This window comes from Onychomys torridus, chromosome 19 (assembly GCF_903995425.1).
Source record: "Onychomys torridus chromosome 19, mOncTor1.1, whole genome shotgun sequence".
In the NCBI taxonomy this organism is placed as follows: Eukaryota; Metazoa; Chordata; class Mammalia; order Rodentia; family Cricetidae; genus Onychomys; species Onychomys torridus.
This window is the reverse complement of record NC_050461.1, coordinates 7,641,481-7,650,418: the sequence shown is the minus strand read 5'-3', so window position 1 is coordinate 7,650,418 and position 8,938 is coordinate 7,641,481. Positions and strand designations below refer to the sequence as shown.

The window sequence follows — 8,938 nt, the reverse complement described above, 5'->3', positions numbered from 1 at the left end:
GAAGACACGCGGCGCCGTGCCGTTCCCCCCACCCGCCGCCCTCCCCGGGAGGAGGGAGAAAAAGTAGAGAAAGAGGCATCGGGGCCACGCTCGGGCCGGGAAAGCACGTAGCCGAGAATGCCGCGGGACGCTTTCTCGTGGGTGCGGGCCGCCGTGCTCGCTCGGCAAGCCGGCACAGGCCCACGTGGAGCCGCACGGTGCAGGCCGAGCGCGCCCGCCCCGCAGCGCGCCCCAGCTCCCCGCCGCGGCGGCTCACGCCCGAGCGCCGCCGCCGCCGCCGGTCCCGCGTGTGCCCCGCTGAGGGGGAGGGGCGGCGCGGTGGGGGCGGAGGGCTTGAGGTTCCACTGCAGCGGGGGCTCCTGTGTCCTTGTGCGGAAATGACACACGGAGTCCCGTCACGTCACGCGAGAGCGCAGCGCACGGACACACACAAAGAGAGGGGAAAATACACGGCGCCCGCCCGCCCGCCGCCCCCAGCCAGTCGGCGGGGCCGTCCCGGCCAGGCCCTGCGCGCTCGGCCCCCACTGCGGCCCGCGCGCCCGCCCCCCGCACGTGGCGCCCGAACTCGGCGCGGGCCCGCTCCGCAAAGTAACAACTCTCGTCCCAGGTGAGTGCGGGCCGGCCGCCGGCGAGCGGCTCGCGGGCTCCCTCCGGGCGGCCGTGGGGGTGGGGGGGAGCGGGGCGCCCACGGGCTCGCCGCGCCCATTGTGCCGCGCGCCCCTTTGTGCCCGCTCGGAACGCCGCGACTCCATGGCGTTCCGGGAGCACGCGCGCCGCGGCCGGGGAGGGAGGGAGGGAGAGAGGGAGGGAGCGAGGGGGGAAGCGCGCGGTGGAACGGTCCGCGCCGCCGCCAGGCCGGCCCCACTCGCGCCGCGCGCCGGCTCTCCACCCCCGCCGGGGCCCCGCGATGGAGCGGCCAGGGCCGCCGGGAAGCTGCGCGACGCCGGGGCGCTCGCGCTCGGCCGGCCCTTGGCGGGGGACCGTGCGGCGTGTCAGAGGGAGCAGGGGGCGGGGAGCGGGAGGCCCGAGAGCCGGCGCTCGGAAGGACGCTCGCTGCCCGGGGAGGCTGCGGAGGGAGCGAGGCCGCCGGCGGCCGGGCGCGGGGTGGGGCGAGCCCCGCCGCTAGGGGGCGCGGCGCCCTCCCGGGCCGTTCCACGGCGCTCCGTGGTTCCCGCTGCCCGGCTGGAGGCGGGCCCAGCGCGGCGCCCTGGGTGTGCACCCCGGCTGGCGCGAGGCCTTCCTGGAGGGCGGTGGAACCGGCCCGGGGCTCCCCGCTACGGTCGACGAGATTTCCCACGCAGACTTGGCTCTGCCTGGGGCGGGGGCTGTGCGGGGACGAGTTGAGAGGGCCTTGTGTGCCGGGACGGGCGCATCGGAGTTCTGTGTGGGTTCTTGTTTTTTGTTTTTTCTTTTAGTTTTCGCTTCAGTAGAAGTTTGATCACTTAGGTGGTCCACTTGGGAGAATTTTGGAGGCGGAGGCCAACCTAAAATGCTCTGAGTTAGGGTTAAGAATTTGGGAGTCAGAAAACTTAACTTTTAAAAGTAAGTTTTGAATGTTTTCCTACAAAACACGTCACGGGCTAGTGGGTAGGGTGCCAGAAAGCTAAAGGCTTCAGGAAACGGAGGCGAGTGGAGTATTTGTGGCAAGCTTGGTATGGCCAAGATGGTCCTGTTCCACTTCCATACCTGCAGTTTTTTTCTTTTGTGACCATCCACCTTTAATTCATAGTTGTCTTTTTTTTTTTTTTTTAACATTTATTTTCCGTGTATGTGTTTTGACTGCTTGTATGTATATGTATGCGCACCACAAGCATGCCTCATGTTTCCGGAGGTCAGAGGGGCGTTTTTATTCCCCTGGAACTGAAGTTACAGATGGTTGTGAGCCGCCACGTGTGTGCTGGGAACCTAATCCATGTCCTCTGCAAGAGCAGCAAGTGCTCTTAAAAGCTGAGCCATCTCTCCAGCCCCCAGTTTACAGTTTTATATCGCCCACTTCCCTGAATAACTAGGATTTGGGGCAGGAATTTTTTCCTTTTTGAGACAGCCCGTGCTGCCTCAAACTTGTTATGTAGGCCTGGGTGATCTTGCACTCCTGATTTTCCTTCACTTGTTAAATTGGGATTACAAGTATACACTACAGCACCCAATTTTTGTGGTGCTCAATGGGGAACTAGGGCTTCAGTTATGCTAGGCAAACACCCTACCAACTAAGTTACATCCCCAGCCCCCAAATCATTATATTAAAAATTAAAAAAATCTAATTACTACCCGGTGGTGGTGCTTGCCTTTGATTCCAGCACTCAGGAGGCAGAGGCGGGTGCATGGGTCTCTGTGAGTTTGAGGCTAGCCTGGTTACAAATCAAGTTCCAGGGCAGCCAGTACTGTTAAACAGAAAAACCCTGTATGGTGGTGGTGGTGGTGGGGGTTTCAAACCTTTATATTCCCATTTATATCAGACCAACTAAGGACTAAGTAGGACTTGGTGGGCGATCATTAATGTGGAAATGAACGGAGGACTTCTCTTGAAATGGGGGTGGGGAAAAGATGGGGTCAGAGCTCTGAGTTCCTGCTAGTTGGGTAGCTGATGTGTTCCTGAGCATTGAAATCAACAAATAGCAGCAGAGCTTTAAATGGCTCAGCAAGTAAAGGTTCTTGTCAACAAACCTAAAAAAAGAAAAATCTCATATCAAAGTACCTATCACCCGTATGGGCTTTACTGGAGTTTTTTTTTTTTTTTTTTTTAAACTGTTTAGTATTTTAAAGACAGGGTCTCACTGTGTAGCTTTGACAGGCCTGAAGCTTTGATATTTAACCAGGCTGGCCTTGAACTGATGGAGATTCACCTGCCTAGGCCTCCCAAATGCTAGGATTAAATGTGTATTCCACCTTTTTGTTGTTTGGTGTTTTTGAAACTGTGTCTTGGAGATCTGATTGTCCTTGAACTGCTCTGTAGACCAGGCTGGCCTGGAACTCAGAGATCTACCTGCCTCTTCCCAAGTGGTGGATTAAAACATGCAGCACCACTGCCCGGCTTTTGTTATTTTCTGAAATTGGGTCTCACTGTGTATCCCAGACTGGGGTACCTGGTCTGCCTTTTTGTTTTGTTTTGTCTGTCTTTGGAGACACGGTTTCTCTGTAACCCTGGCTGTCCTGGAACTTGCTCTGTAGACCAGGCTGGCCTTGAACTCAGGGATCTACCTGTTTGGTGGGTAGGTGTCTCCCCCCCCCCCCCCCACTGCTGGGACTAAAGGTGTGGGCCACCATGCCCAGTGTACCTCTGCCTTCCTAGTTCTGGGGTTCCATGCTCACGGTGCATGTCAGAGATGCTGTCTTATGGAAGTTATTCAACAGGAAAGCTTAATGTTCTTTTCTCTGCACGCACAAGAAGAAGAGTGAGCAGTTAGGACCCCGAACAGAATGGCAGACTCCACCAGTCTGTTAGAGATGGGCACATTGTCTACCTGGGAACCTTTCGGCACTGAAGGAAGGTGCTTGGTTATTTAGGAAGAGGAAAACTGGACTCAACCCTGTCACAAGTTTGATTGGGTGAAAATGTAAGATCTTGTAGGAGTGTCCCGTCTATTGATTGTTAGAATTCCCTAGAAAATCTCTGGAGTGACGAGAGGGAAACAAGATGCTTTCGTGAATTATATTGGCCACCAACATTTCAAAGTGTCAAGTTACACGAGGTTGGTAGCCAGCCAGCAATAATTTGTATGAGGAGTAGCGATTGGTTTGCTCATTCATTCACTCATTTATTTATTAGTGTGGCTCTTTTTGATAAGGGAGACTATGAATGCCACACTAATCAAACTATACATACGTATTACTGACCACCATAATTGGAGTTGTCAAAAATTAATTTCTGGAGTCATTGAACTTTTCTGTTGTGTTTAGTGAGATGTGTTCCGGCTGTCTCTTCTAGCCCTTGGCTAGCTTGGAACTTGCTGTATAAACCAACAGCCCAGAACTTGAGACAGTTCCTCCTATCCCTGCTTCCTGAGTGCTGGGGGATGCAAGCATGCTAACACACTTGTTTGAGTTTTTTGGTTTTGTTTTTTGAGACAGGGTTTCAGGTAGTCCAAGCTGGCCTTGAACTCGCTATACAGTCAACTCTGACCTTGAATTCATGATCCGCCTCAGCCTTCCAAATATTGGGATTATTGGAGTGAGCCACCTTCACTTCTAGATCATAAAATAATGTGGTGCACATGGAGGCCAGAAGGTTACAGGAGCAACTCTACCATGTGGTTCTGGACAGTGAACTTAGGTCATCAAGCACCTTTACTTACTCAGCCATTTCTCCTATTCTAGATGATCATTTCCCCTCCCCCACCCCCACTCCCACCCCAAAGACGCATGCATTTATTTATTTATTTATTTATTTATTTATTTATTTATTTATTTGAGACAGGGTTTCTTGGTGTGACCCTGGCTGTCTTAGAACTCCCTTTGTAGACAAGGCTACCCCTGAACTAACTGAGATCCCCCTGCCTCTCTTGAGTGCTGGGATTAAAGGTGTGCGCCACAACTGCCTGGCTAGAAATGAATATTTTTTATTTTATGAGCACCACCTGGCTTCCAGCCCTTTTCCTTTCCAGAGTTGACAAGTGCCTTCCTCCCCCTCTTGAGACAGTATAATATCTCTGAACATCGTCTCTGCCCAAAGCTTGTGAGTTCTGGAACGAGGCGCACACAAGTCCAGCCAAGAGCTCTGCATTCTAGCATTCCGTCTCTAGTATGTTACGCAGGATACTGGTTTTTGTTTGTTTGTTTGTTTGTTTTGTTTTTTCTGGAGTGGTACTTTGTGCATGGCATGTTAGGTAGAGTATTGTCTGAAAAGCAGACTTCTGCAAACTTGTTTTAAAACTAAAGTTTTTTGGGGGGGACAGAGTTGAGACAGATTCTTGTTATGTAGCACAGATGTACAGGTCTGCTCCAGAGTCCAGATCCTCTTTTTCTGGGTCTTTCTGTGTAGGCCAGGCTGTACTAGAACCCATGATTCTCCTGCCTCTGCTTACTCGGTGCTGGGATATAGTCAGTGTTCCCCAACCATCCCATGCCACCAGCGGAGACTTTTCTAGAAACGAATTTAAAGTCAGTGCTCTAAAATTTGAGGGGAGGTTCATGAGACGGTTTTACTCTAGCCAGGCTGGTCTCAAACTCCTGACCCAGATACCCGATCTGGCCACACTCTTAGGTTTTTTGTTTTTTGCTAATGGCCCTTTCTCTTTTGTCCATCTGATTTTCGTTTGTCAGGGATCGTTAAGACAGCTGCATAAGGTGGTCGAATTCAAGGGCTGTTGGTTTGAGCGCGGCGCTAGCAGAGCGCTGGACCAGAGCTTGCCTGGAGCAGCAGCCTGTGCCCAGAACACTAATTAGCTCATGTGCTCCCAAGACAGGACACTGGAGAAAGTGGGCAACACAAAGGAAGACTCCACTTCTGTCCCTTAGGAAAGTGAGGCCCCTTTGTCCAGCTCGAAAGTGGATGCAGGAGCATGCTGTCCTCTCCGTGAGCCTGTTTCTGGATGCCTGCTCTGAGGGAGAGTTCTCCTGAGGCTAAAGAGCCCCTGAGTAGATAGAACCTGTTAGAGAGGAAGATAAGACAATTAGGCGGATTCAGGAAGCTCAGGGACCGTCTAGTTAGACAGTGGCCCTCGGGCATGTGGGCCGGGAAGCAGGGGTGTGTGGCTGAGCTGGGTGTCTGCTGGAAGATGAGATTGTGTGCTGACTACAGAAGGCAGGCAGCCACAGCTACAGCCTTAGAGAAACGCAGGAGCAACTGCTCTGGTTTTCTGAGGACTGGTGTTTCTCAAAGTGCATTTGCAGATGTGTCTAAAAATAGAAACAAATTGCAAACATGTCCTGCAGATCCCATGGGTAGGACACCACTGCCAAGAGTACTGGCTCTGAGAGCACTGAGGCTCGCCGACCTGTGAACCCAGAGACAGCCCCACGAGGGTAGATGGCATGGGAACAGGCATGGGAGCAGTCTTCCCGTCCTGGGGAGACGTTTGATTTCATTTCACTCCGCTTGTTTCCTTCAGTTGAAAGAAAATACACTTCGTAAGACTTTAAGACGTTTGTTTTAACTTTGAAGTTCTTTTAAGAAAAAAGAAAATAACCAAAAATAAAAAAACTCAAAAAATTATCGCTAAAGGCTGTAAAGTGTGGCACATGGTTTCTAAATCAGTGCTACGGAATTAGAAGCAAGAATCATGAATTTAAGGATAACTGGGCTAATGAGTTTAAAAAAAACATTAAGATTACTTTAAGATTTTCAGTGTCTGTCTGTCTGTCTGTCTGTCTGTCTATGTGACTGCAGGTGCCTGAGTGCCATGGTGTATGTGTGGAGGTCAGGGCAACTTTCAAGGAATTGGTCCTCTCTTTTCATCATGAGGGCCCTTTGGATTGAGCTCAGTTTGGATGCTAAGCATCTTTACCCACGGAACCATCTCACTGGCCTTAAACTGTTTAAGATGGCGTATTGAGTGCTGAATGTCAGGCACTTCCTTGTTTGTTTGTTTAGTGAGACAGGGTCTCGCTTATGTATTCCTGGCTGGCCTCTAACTGAAATAGGCTGGACTCTCCTCAAACTCAGCAAAGCTCTGTTGTGCATCCCCTCCTTGCCCTTTATACTTGTTCTATTTTGCACAGTTCTGAGGTGAGGTAGGTGTGTTCACTTTCACAGAAGGAATTAAGTCTTAGGCAGGTTAGCAACTGTCTGGGTATTAAATGCTAAATATTCTAAAGGGCTGAAGAGATGGCTCAGTGGTTAAGAGTGACAGTGGTTCTCATGGGAGACCCAGGTTTGATTCTTAGCACCCACATTGCATTGCACAACAATCCGTAACCAGTTCCATGGAATTTGCGACCTCTTCTGACCTTTACCTGTTGAGCCATTTTGCCAGCCCAAAATTCTGTTTTCTCTTTTGAGTCAGGGTCTTGACTGTGTAGCTCTGTCTGACCTTGGACTCAAAGAGACCCCCCTGCCTCTGCCTCCCAGCTGCTAGGACTAAAGGCGTGCACCATCATATCTGGCCAGATTCCCTTTTCTTAAGGGCACGCTCACTAGTCCAGTCTCTCCTTTGGTCATCTGAGGGCTCCTCTGGCTGGTTGACAGGTTGAGGCATCTGAACCTATGGGATTAGGGAAAGTGACCACCAGGCTTCAGTCTCCTCAGAAGACTAGAGTGAGTGCCTACCTGGGAGTCCACCCAACCCTTCTTAATTCCTAGTCTCTGTCACATCCTCCCAAGTGAGATCCCGAGGGTGACCCTTTTGTCTCCCTTTATGCAGTAGAGATTGGTGTGAGGGTCGTGTGTAAACAAACCCCTTGGAATGTGGAGCCTGCCCCAAACACTGATCTAGCTGTCCTTTAAAAGTGGTCTGACTGGAGCAGAAAGCTGTCATGAAGCCAGGTCTCACAGCGTGGCAGCTCTTAGTTTTCATCAAGCCTCCCAAATCCTCGAGTTTGTTTTAGTAATGTCATCCTTAGAATGATTGGAGCAGAGTTTCACTGCTTTGCCTCGTGTGTGAGGGACTATCAAGCCTCATTCACAAGAAACTGGGTTCCAGTACTTCCTGCTCTCAGGGCAGTCCTGATAGTGAGTGTAGTGAGGGCAGGAGGATTTGCCTCTGGTTGGCCTGAGGTAAGGACAGCTTGGGTCAGCCCTTGACCTGCACTGTAGCCTGCTGGCACCCCTCGTGGCAGTTTCTGATTTAATGGTGCAGAATCCAGAGTAGCTGGCTGGGCTTTTAAGTTTCACAAAGCCCCCAAGTTCTTCCCACTTGTGGGTCTGCTGCTTGTCCCGTGTGATGGGCAGGAGACAGGGTCTCATTTGTCCTTTTCTGGCAGACTTCAGAGAACTCAAAGTGTGGGTACCGTGCCGCTCCGTCCACCCCCTGGCAGCTCTGGAACATGGTTCTTTTGGAAGCTGGGACTGTGAGGGTGGAGGAATTGACACACAAGGTGTCCCTGCTTGTCACCGTCCATCCTGTGTCCATCCTGTTTCTTCAGACCGTGTCCCTGGTCAGATTCCTGCATAGCTCCCTCCTTACTCACCTCCACTTGGCCAGCCTACCGGGCTCCTTTCTTTTTCTGCTAAGCTCCCTGGGAACTCCAAAGAAGAGACCACATCTAGCAGTCCAGCACTCTCCCAAGACACCCAGCAATAGGACGTTTCCACCCCAGTGAACTGCTGGCTTCATCCAGCCTTTTGATATTGTGATGTGATACCAACATTTATGAAGTTCATGATGAAAATAGGCACAGTCAAGTTACAAAAAGAAAAAAAAATTCGAATGTCTCAAGTTTGCAGACTTTCTTTTGTGGAGCAGCAGTTCCCAGTGTGACCTGTGGGCCACAGGCTGATGTCTCTGCTAGACTGTTAATTCCCTTATTTAGCGGCCAGCCTTGCAAATGACTAGCTGAGCTCTGTCCTACTCTGCATCCACAGACTTGTTCCTCCTCAGAAATTTAGCTCATTCTGAAAAAATGTAGCGAGGCCGGGTGATGCTCACCTTTGATCCAGCACTGGGGAGGCAGAGGGAGGCAAATCTCTGTGAGTTCGAGTCAATCTGGTCAGCATAGTTCCAGGCCAACCGGGGCTATGTAGTGAGACCCTGTCTCAAAAACAAAAACAACCCCCAAACATTAATTTTCTGTATCAAGGAGTTTCATACTTATTATAGGATATTTGGAAAGTGGAGGAAAAATCTGAAGCATCATCCATAACCCTGTTAATTGGAGGTAATTAGCATTTCGGCACATTTCCCTCCAGCTAGCTGCCTTACGGCCTTTTACAATTCTACAGTTGAGAAATCCCAGGGAGCTTTGAGGTGTGTTTCTATTAATTGAGAGCCTTGTAGTGAGCAACTGATTCTGAATTCTACACATAATCTAATGCCCATCTCTTCCTGCTGATGTAAGGTTGGAA

The 8,938-nt window shown here is 51.1% G+C and overlaps 1 protein-coding gene across 1 annotated transcript in view; it reads left to right on the top strand.

Annotated features, from left to right (window-relative positions):
* Positions 1–399: 399 nt before the first annotated feature.
* The window catches only part of Bend3 (BEN domain containing 3), a 34,611-nt gene continuing 26,072 nt past the window's right edge, over positions 400–8,938 (top strand). The window contains 1 exon segment of the mRNA XM_036168992.1: positions 400–607. The gene's annotated coding sequence lies outside the window, so the exon portion shown is untranslated.